At 37.6% G+C, this 16,684-nt stretch overlaps 1 protein-coding gene across 4 annotated transcripts in view; it reads left to right on the top strand.

Moving 5' to 3' along the window:
* SMAP1 (small ArfGAP 1) overlaps positions 1-16,684 on the top strand; it is a 185,645-nt gene that overhangs the window by 144,519 nt on the left and 24,442 nt on the right. The gene's annotated exons all lie outside the window — the stretch shown is intronic.

Below are 16,684 nucleotides of genomic sequence, written 5' to 3'. Positions count from 1 at the left end.
AAAAAAAAAAAGAAAAAGAAAAAAGAAATAAAAAAAGAAAACCAATAATGAAAAAATATAAAAAGGAAAAAATACATATATATATTAGATGAACTAGTTAAAAAACGTTAAAAAAGAAAAGGGTAAAAGTTAAAAAAATTTAGCAGAAGAAGAGAAAAAAAATTGAAAAAGAAAAAAAAAATTAAATTAACTGCAAGGCTAAAGAATCATGGGGAGAAAGCCATGAGTTCCGTGCTTTGCTTTCTCCTCCTCTGGAATTCCGCTGCTCTCCTTGGTGTTGAAACTGCACTCCTTGGTAGGTGAACTTGGTCCTGGCTGGGTTTCTTGTTGATCTTCTGGGGGAGGGGCCTGTTGTAGTGATTCTCAAGTGTCTTTGCCCCAGGCGGAGTTGCACCGCCCTTACCAGGGTCCGGGCTGAGTAATCCGCTCGGGTTTGCTTTCGGGAGCTTTTGTTCCCTGAGCGCTTTCCGTAGAGTCTGGAGGATGGGAACGAAGATGGCGGCCGCCCAGTCTCTGGCCGGGAGGAGCCGAGAGTCCGGGGCCCCACTCCTCAGTGTGCCCTCAGAGAACAGCGCCCAATTGCTCCCGTCACCCTGGCCTCCGGCCGCGCTCCAAGCTGACCGAGCCTGAGACCTGTTCAAGGTAAACCCGAGTTTAGAGCTCACTCCTCGGCTCTGTCTCTGTAGCCGGCTTCCCGGTTCTAATACCTGTAAGCTCTGCGACACTCAGACACCCCCGATCCTTCTGTGACCCTGCGGGACCTGAGGCCACGCTGACCCCGAGTGCACTTTACCCCAGTTAAGCCTCTGGAGCGATGTCCCTCAGCGGAACAGACTTTTAAAAGTCCCGATTTTGTGCTCCGTTGCTCCGCCGCTTGCCGGGAGCCGGCCCCTCCCCCCACGGTCTATCTCCCCGTCGCTTTGGATTCACTTCTCCGCCAGTCCTACCTTTCAGAAAGTGGTTGATTTTCTGTTTCTAGAATTGCTGTTCTTCTTCTCTTCGATCTCCCGTTGGATTTGTAGGTGTTTGCAATCGTTAGATAAGCTATCTAGCTGATCTCCTGCTACCTGAAGTAGTCTCAGCCTGCTACTTCTCCGCCATCTTGACTCCTCCCCCCATGTATAGACCTCTTAATTTGATATAATGCCCTTCTTCATCCTATGTCATAGTCTTTGTTTTAAAATTGAGTTTGGGCACCTGAATTGCTCATTTGTTAAGCATCTGCCTTTGGCTCAGGTCATGATCCCAGGGTCTTGGGATCGAGCCCTGCATTGGGCTCCCTGCTCAGCAGGAAGCCTGCTTCTCTCTCTCCCACCCCCCCCACCCCCGCTTGTGTTCCCTCTCTCACTGTGTCTCTCTCTGTCAAATAATAAAGTCTTTAAAAAAATAAAATTAAGTTTGTCTGGTATAAGTATGACTCCTCTGGCTTTCTTTTGACCTCCATTAGCATGATAGATGATTCTCTCTCACTACACTTTCAGTCTGCAGATGTCTTTAGGTCTAAAATGAGCCTCTTGTAGGCAGCATATAGATCATATAGATGGATCTTATTTTTTGTATCCGTTCAGACACCCTGTGTCTTTTGATTGGAGCATTTTACATTCAGAATGATTACTGAAAGATACAAATTTAGTGTCATAGTGTTGCCTATATAAGTTGGTGTTTCTGGTGATGTTCTCTAGTCCTTTCTACTCTTTGTTGCTTTTGGTCTTTTTTTCTCCATTCAAAGGGTCCCCCTGAAAATTTCTTGCAGGCCTGGTTTAGTGGTCTTGAACTTTAGTGTTTATTCGGGAAACTCTTTCTTTCTCACATCTATTCTGAATATTGGCCTTGCTGCATATTTTTGCTATTCAGCATGTTGAATATTTCCTGCCACTTTCTTCTGGCCTGCTAAGTTTATGTGGACAGATCTGCTGCAACCTAATCCATCTTCCCTGTAGGTTAAGGACCCTTTTTCTCTTGCTGCTTTCAGGAGTCTTTCCTTGTCTGTATATTTTGTGAATTTGACTATGATATTCTGTGGCGATGGTCAGCTTTTGTTGAACTTTAATAGGAGTTTTCTGTGTTTTTTGGATTTGTTGTCTGTGTCCCTCCTCAGATTAGGGAAGTTTTCAGCTATAATTTACTCAAATAAACCTTCTGCCCCCCTTTCTCTCTCTTCATCTTCTGGGACGCTTATGATATGAATGTTAGTCCATTTTAATAAGTCACTGAGTTCCCTAATTCTGTCTTCCTGATCCATTACCTTTGTTTTCCTCTTCTTTTTAGCTTTGTTATTTTCCATAATTTTACCTTTTTAATTTTTTTTTTAAGACAGAGAGCATAGGTTGGGAGTGAGGGGGGAAGGGCAAGAGGGAAAGTGAAAGAAGCTTAAACAGGCTCCACATTGGGCTCCAATATGGGGTTTGATCTCACAACCCTGAGATCAGTGACCTTCCCCAAAATCAAGTTTGATACTTAACCAGCTAGCCACCTAGACACTCCCATATTTTTATCTTCTGTATCACTGATTTGTTCCTCTGCTTTGTCCATCCTCATTTTTATGGCATCCATTCAGGTTTGCATCTCCATTATAGCATTTTTAGTTTCGCTATGACTAGATTTTAGTTCTGCGTTAAGGGATTCTCTAGTGTCTTCTATGATTTTTTTCAAGTCCAGCTGTTGATTGTTGCTTTGAATTCTAGTTCACACGTCTTACTTACATCTGTAGTGATTGAGTCTCTGACTGTCATGTCTTCCTCTTATTTCTTTTGGGTTGAATTCCATCTTACCATTTTGGAGGGGAAAAAAGCAAAATAAAAATGTAAAATTTAAAATAACTTTTAAATAAAATACATAAAGGAAGCTAGATCCTAGATGTGTTTTTATCTGCCTTTTATGAGAAGCTTGATAGAGAAAAGGTAGAACGTAAAGGAAAAACATTTGAAATTAAAAAATATATAACATTTAAAAAGAAAAAATATTTTAAAAATTGCCTTTTCTGTATTCACAAAAAACAAAACAAAGAAAAAACCCAAAGGATACTAGATCCTGTTTCCCCTACAGCTGAAGCTTTGTAGCACTGGATGATCAGTAGACTTGGTGTGGGTGAGGAGTTTGTGCTGCTATTCTAGGGGAGGGTCCTGTTGCTCCAGTTCTTAGATGAAATTGCCTTCGTGGGGATGTGCCTGCAGAGCACAGTGGAGCTGGGCTTGGTAGAGTGGCCTTGTTTAGCTCACTGAGGTGAATCAGTGTGGTAGGCTTTGGGAGAAAATGCCTTCCCCGGGTTGTCTCCAGAGCAGGAAATGTATGCCACCCCTTTTCAGTACAATCACAGATGGGCAAACAATAACCCTTCCTATGTCCCTGGTTTTTGTCAGATCCTTGCCTTTATCCTGTCTGTGTCTGAGCTTTCTGCCTGTCCAGTGGCATAGGACTCTTGTTTTATGTCAGGTGCAGTTGAATTTCAAAACCCCATACTTCAAAGATCCCCGACTAAGGGGACCTTCATTTATCCTTTGGGATAGGATCTCCCTGCACCCTATCAGGTGCCGGCATATCCCAGAAGACAGTCATGCGACTGCGTCTTGGTTCAAAGTTTGTGGTAAATCACAACATACAGCTGGTGGCAGGGTTTGCTGCCCTCTGCAGGTGTCTTTGTTCCTATACTGGTGAGCGGGATAGATGATGATACCTGCAGGGTCCTTTGCCCCTGCAGAGGCCGGATCACCTCTGCCAAAGGAACTCCAAGTAGGGGAACCACTTCTACCTGTGTGATCCTGGGAATCCTCAGGCTACCTGCTGCTGGGGTCCCACCCTACCCTCCCACTGGAACACCACTCAGATCCCCTGGCGTGAACCTGACAATGTCGCAGACCTCTGAAACTTCAGACTCTGTGCTCTCCTGTTTATAGAAAACTGGCAGTATTGTAGCCCTCTCTGTTTTCCCTGTAAGTGGTTTTCAGGACTAGTTTTCTTTTGTAGTCCTTGTGCCTATTTTTACCTCTTTCTCCATCCCCCACCCCACCCTCTGCTTTCTCTCTCTCTCTTCTTTCTCTCTCTCTGCTCCCTCTGGACCAGGGCTCCTTCCTCTGGGGAGCACCAATAGCTCTTTTCTCTCACAAATCAACCCTCTACAGATCCTACCTTCCATGAGTCATTTTTCCAGTTTGTAGACATGCAGCTTTGTTCTCTAAGACTTCAGATCGATTTCTTGGTGTTCAGAATGATTTGATATTTATCTAGTTGTTTAAGAGAGGAGGCAAACTTAGGATCATCCTACTCTTCTGCTTTCTTACTTCTCCCCTCAGAATTTTTTCTTTATTTTTTTATTTTCTATAGTTTGGAAATTGTGTGGTAGGAGGAGGGTTTTTTTTGTTTGTTTGTTTTTTAGCAGGGTGTTTTTTATCCTGCTTCATGTTGTCTGACCTTCCTGGATTTGTGGTTTGGTATTCAATATTAATTTGGGTAGATTTTTAGTCATTATGGCTTCAAATATTTCTTCTGTTCCTTTTTCTTTCTTCCCCTTCTTGTACCCCCAAAACATGTATATTATATCTTTTATTTTTGTCCCATTTGGGTATTGTTTCTTTTTTCTTTTTCAGTCTATTTTTCTTTGTTTTTCCATTTTGGAAATTTCTATTGACACATTCTTAAGCTCAGAGAGTCTTTCCTCAGCCATTTCTAGTCTACTAATTAGTTCATCAGAAGCATTATTCATTTATATTACAGTGTTTTTGATCTATAGCATTGATTCTTGGAATTTCTACTTCTCTGCTTACATTATCCATCTGTTCTTGCATGTTGTCTACTTTTTCTTTTAAAGCCCATAGCGTATTAGTCATAGTTGTTTTAAATTCAGTCTAATAATTCCAACATCTCTGCTATATCTGAGTCTCATTCTGATGCTTGGTCTCTGTCTTTTCAAACTGTTCCTTTTTGTTTGCCTTTTAATTTTTTTTGTTGAAAGCTAAGTATGAGCATACAGGGTGAAAGGAACTCTGTTAAATAGGGCTTTAGTAATTTAGTGGTGAAGTATGCAAAGAAGAGAAGCAAGCATTCAGTAGTCCTGTGATTAGGTCTTTTCTTTTAGTGAGCTTGTTTCCCTAGGCAGTGAACTTCTCAAGTGCCTCAAATTTCTCAAGTGCCTCTTTTCCCCACCTTAGGGGGAACAGGGTGGCTGGAGGGGGGCTGAAATTGAGTATTTTTCTTCCCCCAGGTAAGCTAGGTACTGCTAAAACTCCAGTAGATTGGGCTCTCTTTTCCTCACCCCATGACAAAACCTAAAGGAGTTTTTCTCCAGTCTTCACTAAGAGAAGCTTGGTAATGCTTTTGAACATAAAACTCACAGAAATGGGAGGCCCCCATGTGACAGGATTCTGCACTTTTTGATGCTCAGGTTAAGAATCTTCTCAACACTGTCAGTTACATACAATTCAGGTTTCTACCCTGGTGCTGGGTTTTTGGTGTGGGTTTTTTTTTTTTTTTAAGATTTTATTTATTTGGCAGATCACAAGTAGGCAGAGCAGCAGGCAGAGAGAGAGTGGGGAAGCAGGGTCCCTACTGAGCAGAGAGCCCTATGCCAGGTTCCATCCCAGGTCCCTGAGATCATAACCTGAGCTGAGGCAGACACTTAACGAGGCTTCACCCACTGAGCCACGGTGCGCACCCGGTGCTGGGTTTTTGCTCCAGTAAATTGAAATTCTCTCTGTTCTCCTTCTTTTTCTCCAGTTTTAGGGGCTATTATTTGCCCTGCAACCTCACTTCTCTGTTGAATTTTTTTTAAGATTTTATTTATTTATTTGTCAGAGAGAGGAGTACACACAAGCAGGCAGAGTGGCAGGCAGAGGCAGCAAGAGAAGCAGGTTCCCTGCCAGAGCAAGGGCTTAAGGCTGAAGGCAGCAGCTTAACCAACTGAGCCACCCAGGCATCCCAACTTCTCTTGAATTTAAGAGGAGTTGTTAATTTTTCAGTTTGTTCAGTTCTTACTTGTTAGGATGAAATAGCGAATTTCAAGTTGCTTATCTGCCAGACCGGAAACTGGAAATATTGTTTTATTTATCTTAATTATTATTTTAGCAGTCACAAGGTCAATATTGTAGTTATTATTATTAATTTGCTAATCAAAAACTGAGGCTCAGAAGAAGGGTAGCTGCATAATCTGTAGGCTTTGTTCAAAAAACAAGGAAAAAGTATCATTAAAGGTACTAAAAATATAAAGGCTTTTTTCTTTTTTGTACATTCTCTCAACTGTCAGGGTGTGTTTTATATGCTAGTTAATGTTGTTCTAAGTACATGAGTTCAGGCCCCACATTGGGGGTAGAATTTACCCCCAGTAAATAATAATGTTCTAAGTAAATAAAAATTTAAAATTTACATAACAAATTTTATCATTCATCTTTATATTGTAATGCAAGTTTTAACTGCAGTCATAAGAACACTTAATTCATATGTAGAATCATCAGATTTACACCCTGTATTTCTAAGCTTGTACATGCATGGATATTTTGTTTTTACCAGAATAATGGGAATACTGCACAAAACTAACTGTACTTTTTATTTCACTTATTAATATGCATGTATTCCATCAACATTCTTTGTTTTTGATTAACTGATGAATAAGGAAGGACTGAAAGGAAAAGTACTATCCATTGTTCTGTCCTCCTCTCTCCTGTCATCATTTTCACTGTAAATGGTTGGCTGATACAGGGAAGTGACATGAGTAAGAAAGGATTAGGAGGTTTTGGTCTGTCTTGTTTCTTACAGTACTACTGCCCTCGTCTGCTTTTAAGTCCTGATTGAAGGAGAAAGCATGGCCTCTTCGGGCTGTTAATACTCTGCTTACCCTGATGTAGAACTGATATGCTTGTTTTGTGCCCACTTAGGTCTTTACACAGGAATTCTGTGCTCATGGAACATCATGACTCCTGTAAGCAAATGGGAAGCAAGGGCACATGTTGCACATACCTTCTGTGCTTATGAAGCTTTGGTTTCATTGTCTCATTGGATTTACAAAATCAAGTTCAAAGATAAAATGAAGAAGTTCAGGATGCAATAGTTATTAAACCTTTTGTGGGATTCTGTGGGACTGCACAGGTGCACAGGTTACACCCACAAAGCTGGCCCTGCTCAGAAATACTCTGACTTGTTCAAAGCCACACAACTGGGAAGTGTCCAAGCTGGGTTTAAACTTAGGTGTTTGGCTAATGTTTTTCTAGCTTGCTTGCTTCCCTCCCTCCTGCCCTCCCCCTCCCTCCTTCCTCCCTCTCTCTCTTTTTTTCTGTATTTGTTATTACTTTTACAAATGCTTGTGTTGAGGGCTGACTTTCAATGGATTGCAGCAAGGGAGCTTCTCAGCCACGTATAAAACCTTGACCCAGAAGCAGGTCATCTGTGAATAGTTTGGTTCCAGGTTCCCCGTGAACGTGTGTTGTGTTGTGGGCAAGGGTGTGGCACCTTTCCAGCTGCACCCCATTTATTTTTTTTCTTTCAGTTATAATTTGCTATTAAGTAGTGATTATAAAAAACTCTTTTTCTTTCTCTGTAAACCTCCAGACTACTATGTAAAGCAAGAATAAAAGAGTAAGATGAATGTTAAAGACATAGGAATAGATACAGCCTACTCCTTGTTATAATTACTGACTTTTTTCTCAGTCTTGCTGATTCACTACTGAGAGGCTGACTGGACATATGGATGCAGTCCACAGTCTTACAGAACTTTGAAGGATCGTTCTGCCCTTAAGAAGTTTACCACTGGTAGAAGGAGAGGAACCCCTTTATACCTGAGTCCAGCCGTACTGTAGTACTCTCTTCAGGCAAAGGCTCTAAGTATAATAGTGATGAGTATTTCAAACTTGGTACTTTTAAGAGCGAAACTAGGCACTATTAACAGTTAAGTTGGAATCACAGGCATTAATTATAGGTGGCCCGAGCAAACTGGGCTATATATCACCTACCTTTTAATGCCTTATTCAGACACATGCTAAGCCTAAGCATGACATTCCTGTGAGCTTCCAGAAGACTTCCTTTTTTTTGTTTGTTTTGTTTTTTTTTTAACATCATCATTGCACTCAGAACCACAATGTGATTGTGTCTGCTTGCTTGACTAGAATATAAGCTTCTGGAGTTTAGGAACCAAGTCTTCTTCTTCTTTGTATTCCTAGTGCTTTATAGACCCAGCACATAACTGTAAAGGCTGCCACCACAATCACCACTGACTGCCATTTATGAAGTACCTGTTATGTGTCCTTCCACTATGAAAGAGACTCTATATATTATTTTACTTAATCCTCACAAAAATCTTGCAGTATGCAAGATTTGTATGCCTACCAATGTAGGCATTTGATGTTTGTGTTACATAATTGGAAACCTTGCAGACCTCATATATAAAGCACTATATAGGGGACGCCTGGGTGGCTCAGTTGGTTGGACGACTGCTTTCGGCTCAGGTCATGATCCCGGAGTCCCGGGATCAAGTCCCGCATTGGGCTCCCAGCTCCACAGGGAGTCTGCTTCTCCCTCTGACCTTCTCCTCACTCCTGCTCTCTCTCACTGCCTCTCTCTCAAATAAATAAATAAAATCTTAAAAAAAAAAATCACTATATAGGTCATTCGTTGAGAAACTGTATAAACTGAGACAGGAACTAGATTAGAGATAGGCAAATGTCCAGATTCTTAGAAGGAAAATTTACATGAATTACGAATGCTTGTATCATTGAGCTTGACATGAATTCTATGCGAAATTCAAATGGGACTTTTTTTTTAATGGCTTACTTTTCTCAAAATATTAACAGCAGTCACTAGGTTCAGACTAAGCTTATTTTTTGAGATTCTTTGATACTTTCTGGTCAAGATGTAGACAGGTAGGCCTTATGTGCAGATTGTAGATAGATCGTGAACTGGATGCACAGCTATACCAGAGAAATCCAGTTAATAGAATTGATATTAGTACCAAGGGAGTTTGCTGCATTCTTCAGGGCTCAATCCTGTACTTTGTTCTTTGAAGCATTTTTATTATCGGAGCACATCAATGTCGTATTGTTCAAATTTTCAAATAACCTACAAAGATTAGTTAAGACATTGAATGATAGAACAATTCCTCAAAAGATCTTAAACACAAGGATTCCAACAAACTAAACAAAAGTAAATTCCAAAATAAGTATATCCAAACTTCACCTGCCCTAAATATAGTATCACAAGGGAAAATGTCAGGGAATTTTAGATGACTGAGGGCTTGATATGAATTAGTGGTCTGCTATGGCTGCTGAGAGGGTCAGGGCTGCACTTAATAATTTCTCACTTGTTTTCTGCATGGCTCTGTCATGGAGTATAGGGATAAGTGAGTAGATGTTACAAGCTGCCTGAAGAGGAAACTTTATAATATTTGCCACTGTCCAAATATGGAATAAGCTATATCACCATATCCAGTGATGCCATAATACTGAAACATTTTCTTACAGAGAGACTGGCCATGTAAGAGATGTTACAGTGGTGTTTTATGCATCACATAATAAATTGAGTAAATGTCTTCTGAGGTCCTTCCTGTTATGATATTTATATGTCTCCTATTTCTCCTGCCCAGTAAAATGTTGTTTGGAATTACAATGTCCCTAGGCCATATGAAGAGCCATTTACTGAAAGATGTCTGTATGGGTGGGGAAATAAAATGTAGATTACAGTTCTAAATTGTAAAATGTAGATTACATTTCTTCTAAATTGAAGCCTAAAAATACAACTTATTAAAGAATATTAAATTCAAAAACAGTACACTATGTATTGATAAGTTTAATGTGAAAAGGACTTATAAGTACATTATAAAGAATGGCAAAGAAGAAAAAAGGAAACCTTAACAAGATTCAGAGTAAGTAAAACAAAATAAGATGTTGGAAAAAGTTATGTGCAGGATTATTTCTTACATAAAGTAGTTTTAAACAAGGTTGTATATAATTCGGTTGTGACAGCATACACATACAAACACGTATATAGTAATTATAACAGTCAGTATATCCTCAGAATCAAGACAGTGAATTCTGTTAATGGATTGGTTTTAGACAATTGAGACTGCTGGGTAAACAATAAAGATGATTCAGTCTTTGCAATTTCTCTACTTTATGGTAGAATATATAGTGAAGTACAACGCAATAGCCTTTGAGTAACTCGTTGTTCATAAATTTTTACTAAAAATTCTGTAAAGGTGAACTCCTGCTATAAAGATTTCAACATGTATCCAGATGAGAATAGTATTCTTATAATTGTATGTTATTGAGTGGCTTTTTAGAAATTACATTTCAGATTTCAAGTTGTAATGAAGGAGTAAATTAATATTAATCCTCCTGTCCAGCAAAGTGTTTTGTGTCCACTCTTGGCCTGAAGCAATAAAGGATTAGAGATTGGTGCCCAAAAAGAAAGCAGAGAATAGTTTTATTAAGCAACAGTACACTCTCTAGGGGAGAGTGGTCAGGTTCTGCAAGGTGCAGCTGGCCCTTAGGTAGTTTGGGGGTTGGATATATATTGGGTTTTTCTGGGCTGGGAAGACGTGTGACTTGCAGTGGGGTGGTCCTGAGGGCTCCTTGACTGACAGCTAAGATTATGTAACCATTTTCCTATTATGCATGCCCATTCCCATAATGTATTTGAAAAGCCCATAAGGGGGCTTTTGATTGCAAAACAAATGTATGTAAATGGCTGTATAGTTAAAGGTCAAGCTGGAGACACCTTTTCCTTACACTATGCATGTACCTTTTTAGGGACAGTTTCTCTAGGCTGTTAAATCCTATTGCAAGGGGAACATGACCTGGTTTTCTTAATCGTAAAGGTGTTTCTTGGGGTGTTCCTTCCACTGCTCATCATCTGGTTTCTACTTCACACTCCATTGCTCTGATCATGTCACAAGACAACACACTTCTGTGCTTACAGTGGTAGTGATCATTTTCTTTCTCAGTACAGTTCATATGCATGCATAACACACTTCCCTTAGGAGTAATGTCTTTGCTTTGGCTACCGTCTTTGAAAATTGGTGCCCTATCTAACCACTAACTCAAGTTGGTTGTTCAGATCCTTCTACAGTGTGGCCCTAGCTAATTTTTTTAAATTTATCTGTTATTGTTTCTATACACTTAGACCCATAGGTTAGTGATACATATCCACTGTCTTTCTTGCTTTCCCGTATTTTGTTTTCTTACTTGGTACTTTTCAAACCAAATTCTGCCTGTTGGACTCTTTCCAATCTCTCCTACAGACTTCGAAGTAAATATTACTGTCTTTTTAAAGTGCTAATCATCCAGTGACCACCATCATGGGTGTAAGTTGCATTTTACACGTTTCATATGGTCTTTATACTCTACCTTATGTGAAATTATTTGTGTACTTGCCTTATCTGTCAGATTGTGGTTCTTTTTTTGTAGCTTCTCTTTGTGTCATTGGAACAATAGTATCCATGTAAGCATTGGGCAATTTTGAATCTAATTTGTAATAAATAGAAATTATTAAGGAAAAGGCATAATAGTACTGGGAAAGGAGCCCCATCAGGAGAACAGCTACTTCAGCCACTTATGGAGTCTTTGGACAAATCATATCTCTTTAAGATCCTTAATTTTAAAAATGAGAGAGTTGAACATATACTATATTTTATATCCCTTCTGGTTGTATGATTTTATAAATGTTAAAGGAAACTGAATATAAATAAACTAGTTAAGGCATATTTGAGATGTAGTCAGATTTGGGCTTTTTTTTTTTTTTTTTTTTTAAAGATTTTATTTGAGAGAGAGCAAGTGTGTGAGTAGCAGGGAGGGGCAAGAAGAAAGGAAAGTAAGAATCCCAAGCAGACTCCCTGCTGAGCTGGGAGCCCCATAAGGGGCTTGATCTCACAACCCTGAGATCATGACCTGAACTGAAATCAAGAGTCGGATGCTTAACCAGCTGAACCACCCAGGTTCCCTGAGATGTAGTCAGCTTTAAAAAAAAGTTTTTAGTTACTTCTAGTATTTAGAAAATTGTATAGCTTACCTATTCTTATAATATGTATTAATGCTATTATCTACATTAATTGGTCACCTTAAGCATAGTGAATCACATTTTAGGGGCTTAGCTGTTATTTCTGTTATTTAAAAGGTTGGTAAATGTAGGAGCTGGAAATGAAGTAGGGTTTTTATTCATTTATAATCTGTGGATAATAATTTGAATGAGACATCTGCTCAGTATATGTCTAAGGAACTTATAAAATTCCTTAATCTAAGTAGACCTGTAGTATTCTTGCTTGTTAGAAAATTGTGTCTAATAAATTAAAAATTACCTAATTTTATTCATTGAGAGTTGACTGCATTCCTCACTTATTAAAAGACAAATTGCATAATGTTTTAAAGTGGAATGATTCTGTATATACTGATTGACATATCTAAGCTAAATGGGTAGTGACAGAGCGGTGACAGTTACATGAGGTTGGGAAAATCTTGATTTACTATTATCACACTTTATTATATCCTTTCCCCCAAATCCAAGAAGATGATAGCATTTTTATTCCAAAATCTTCTAAAATTTGGCTTCAAGAAATTATATAATTTATATGAGAACTACATTTCAGATCTCTTTAATAATTTAACTTGTTACTCTTTATAGAGCTCAACAGGATTGATAATGCTGTAGAACAAAAGGACAAATAATAGTTTGTGTTTTAATACTTTGATTTAAGATTCATTATCTTTATATCCTGAAAATATTTGACAAATAGTACTTAGTGTTATATCTAAGTCTGGTAGAAATCAGATATGTTCTTAAAGATTTTTTTATTTTAGAAGAGATGGTCAGGAAGGCATAATCTATTACACATCTGTTTGTTAATCAAAATGTTTAACTGGAATATATTTTGGGAGTCCACATATAGTTCTTCTCTAACATTAATCTGGTGAGATACATGTACATACATATACATGTGTGTATATGTGTATGTGTGTGTATAGTTTTTTTTATATAAATAGTGAAAAATATGTTTTTGCTATAGAAACTAAGTAGACTTCAGAGTGGCCATGAATGGTGTTTTCAGGATAAACTCAGGGTGCTTCTGCTTCCTTCTTGATAAATCCAGGCTATTTAAAAGTGGTCACATTGCCCTGTTGCCAGGGGTATTATAATGAGGGGAAAAGAAAAAACTATTACTAACTTCCTGTTTTATTTCTTGAGATTTGATTTTAATAATTTTAAATGTTTAATTTTTGAAATGCTAGATTATGCTTGGTGGTAAAGAAAGAAGATTTATTATTTTGACACTGTCTTTCTAGTTCAGTGTCCAAGGCCTTCTGTAAGCTTCCTCTTTAGTCTTGTCAGCTTTTAGAATATAGGCTTTGCCTCTCAATTTATTGGTGATGGCATTGGGCTTAAATGTACATTATCATGGAATAAAATGCAATCCTGTGATATTTTTAGTTTGTGGGGTGTTTTTGTTTGTTTGTTTGTTTGTTTTCTAAATATTGAGTCTTGGGCACCTGGGTGGCTTAGTCAATTGAGCCTTCGGCTCTAGTCGTGATCCTGGAGTCCTGGAATCGAGTCCTCCTTTGGGCTCCTTGTTCATTGGGGGTGGGGGGTTTGCCTCTCTCCCTCCCTCTGCTGCTCCCCCTCCTTGTGCTCTCTCTCAAGTAAATGAATAAAATCTTTTAAAACTTTAAAATAAAAAAAAAATCAAGTCTTTCTTTATTTTAGAGGGCTGCATTAATTTAGACAGTTTTTTAGAGGTTTTTTCCAAACCCTCATAATGGCACTATATAAGGAAAGTTTTTTTTTTTAATGCTTCAAGGCTCTATTTCTTAGATATTATAATTCATCTAAGACTAGGAAAATAAATGCTTTATTTCTGTCATTCTACACAAAGATCTGTAAAAATAATTTTACGTGTAAATGAATTAATTTTTAGTTATTAGAATGTCACAGAAATTGAATAGAAAATTAATATCTTTTATGGATATTTAAGTTCTGAAAGATTAAATATTATTCTGGCTAGAATTTCAAGATTTCTTACCTATGTAGTTTGTTGCTTTAGTGTATCTGTCCTTGAATTTTCTCTTTAATGGATTTCAAAATAAAAGTAATGAGGTTAATTTCTTCAGTTTACGTTTACGAACAGAGTATCATCTCAATTCAATCTTTGTAGCTCTCACTAATGTATATAAGGTAGTACTTGGATTACTATGAATATATGAAAGAGTGATCTCTAAAATTATCTCTCCCACACATCAGTGTGTTTGTGATACTACCTCACCTCAGCAAGATTTGAAGATGAAGAGTTACAAGGTAGCTTTTAAAGTGATCAGCCCTTGCCTTTTTAATTTTTGAGACAACCTATAAAATGCCAGCTCTAAGAGTAATTCATGTCTGAATTGTTGAAATCCATCCCGAATAGCCACTTGTTTTTGGAATAGTTTGTAAGGTTTATGCCATAGATGTTCTTCACTCATATAGAATAATCCACTTTAAGGAGCAAAGGAGCAGACTATATTCAGAGCAGTGTTTCTCAACCCGTGATGCTGGTAAGAAATACGGGTTATTTTATGATCCAGCCTGCATATGCTCACATGGGTGCACAAATATGCAAAACAATTCATGAATACTTACCTTTACTTTGTACAGTACATTGTTTTCTATTTCATTTTTTAATGTGAAAAAAAAAATTCTAAGTGTTACCCCAAAATCAGATTTCAAAACTGAGTAGTAGGCAATGTCTGCTGTTTGATAAACTATGTTTAGGATATGTCCCTTATTCTTACCTTTTAAGTTTTTCTTTACCTTGCACCACTGTACACATGTTCTATATTATATAGTTTTCTGTGGAGATGATTGATAAACACCTATTTAAACTATGATGCTGTTGCAATCTAAAGAAGAAGAGAAACTCTGGGAACCCATATAGATATGTGGCATCTGGAAGGAAAGATATTTTCTGGACTGCAGTTGTTCTGAGCATGGGAGTTAGAATTACCAGAGGAGCTTTTATTTGTTTGATTTGGCTTTTTCTTTCCTTTGCAAACAATGGGTAATTTTATACTTAGAAATATTTTAAAAGGTAGTTCTAATTTAGTGGGAAAATAACTCATAAACCAGAATTTGAATTTTTAAAAAGAAGTTATTTTGTCCTGAGGAGATTTCAGATTATAATGCAGAAAGTAAATAGGAAGGAATTCCTTACAAGCTTATTCCATGCTTCTTTTGCAGGAAAGAAGTTTCAATAAAATATATCAAGAAAGATTTTTAAATTGAGGGACAGAAAATAAGCTTTAGTTACTCTTCCCTATTTAGCAATGGTATCTGAGCCTGAGTTAATTTGCAAAGTGAATGAGTTTGGTCCGATTATATAAGTTTATTTTCAACTTTAAGGCTTTCTGATTTTAAGTTAAATCTGGAATTGAATTTTTAAATGCCTACTAGGCATAAGACACTTACATCTTAACATTTAGAATGTTACAAGGGTATGAGTTAAGATCAATGAAGACCTGTTTGAGGAAGCTGCTAGAATCCTGCTCAGTTGTTACTTTAAGTTTGTGTGCTTTATGTCCACTGAATCCTGAATTCTCTTGGAGAATTGAGTGCTTATGCACTCAATACAGACTGTCCAGGAAAAAGGAAGGAGGGAAGTTCTAGTGTTTTAAGTATTTAGTTGGAATTGACCCCATGGTTACTATAGATTGTGCTTTCTTTGAAATTATTTTGCTATAAACAAAGAAAGTCTTACCTCTGTTGGGGGTGAAAAATAAAAGAAAATGTGAAATGGATTATGCTAAACTTCTGTGAATTATGTATTGTTATAGGCTGATAATTCTGTATTTGAGAAGGTTATTAAAGAATTGATATCCGTGATGGTAGATCAATTAAATAAATAATATAATAAATAATTTTGAGGGAGATAGTTGTGAGTAAAAAATTAAGAGTAAATAGTAAAAAGTTAAGAGTAAATACGTGTTCTTAGAAATTGTGTCTGTATAGCTAACAGAAATGTCCTTCTATAACCACTAAGTTATGAACTTTTTAGATAGTTGTAGAAGAAATGATCTTGTAGTAATAGTTTGAGAAATGAATGTGAGTGAATGAATGTTTTATTTTCTTGGTGTAAGAGAAGTAGGCTGTATATTTAATGGAATGCTATTCAGCTGTAAAATAGAATGAAATACTACCATTTGTGATAACTTGGATGAGCCTGGAGGGCATTATGCCAAGAGTAATAAGTCAGATAAGTCAGAGAAAAGCAACTGCCATATGATCTTACTTATACACAGAGTAAAAAACAACCTCCAAACAAACAAAAACAAATTAAAAAAAAAAACAACTTTAGGGATACAGAGAACAGATGGGTGTTGCCAGAGGCAGGGGTGGGGGTGGGAGGTGGGCTAATGGGTGAAGGGGGATTAAAAGGTACAAACTTCCAGTTATAAAATGAGTAATTCCTAGGGGTATAATGTACAGCATAGTAACTATGGTTAATAATACTGTCTTGTATATTTAAAATTTGCTAAGACAAGCCTTAAAAGTTTTCACCATTAGAAGAAAAATTCCGTTACTATGTGTGGTGATGTTAACTACATTTACTGTGTGGTGATGATTTTACAGTGTATACAAATACGGAATCATTATGCCGTGCATGTGAAGCTAATATAACATTATATGCCAATTATATCTACATAAAAAAAGTGAAAAGAGAGGTAGGCTTTTGAGTTGATGATCCAGTGGA

Source organism: Lontra canadensis, unplaced genomic scaffold, assembly GCF_010015895.1.
Source record: "Lontra canadensis isolate GAN:19392208 unplaced genomic scaffold, GSC_riverotter_1.0 scaffold27, whole genome shotgun sequence".
Taxonomy (NCBI): domain Eukaryota; kingdom Metazoa; phylum Chordata; class Mammalia; order Carnivora; family Mustelidae; genus Lontra; species Lontra canadensis.
The sequence above is the reverse complement of the archived record's forward strand: the minus strand, read 5'-3'. Positions and strand labels throughout refer to the sequence as shown.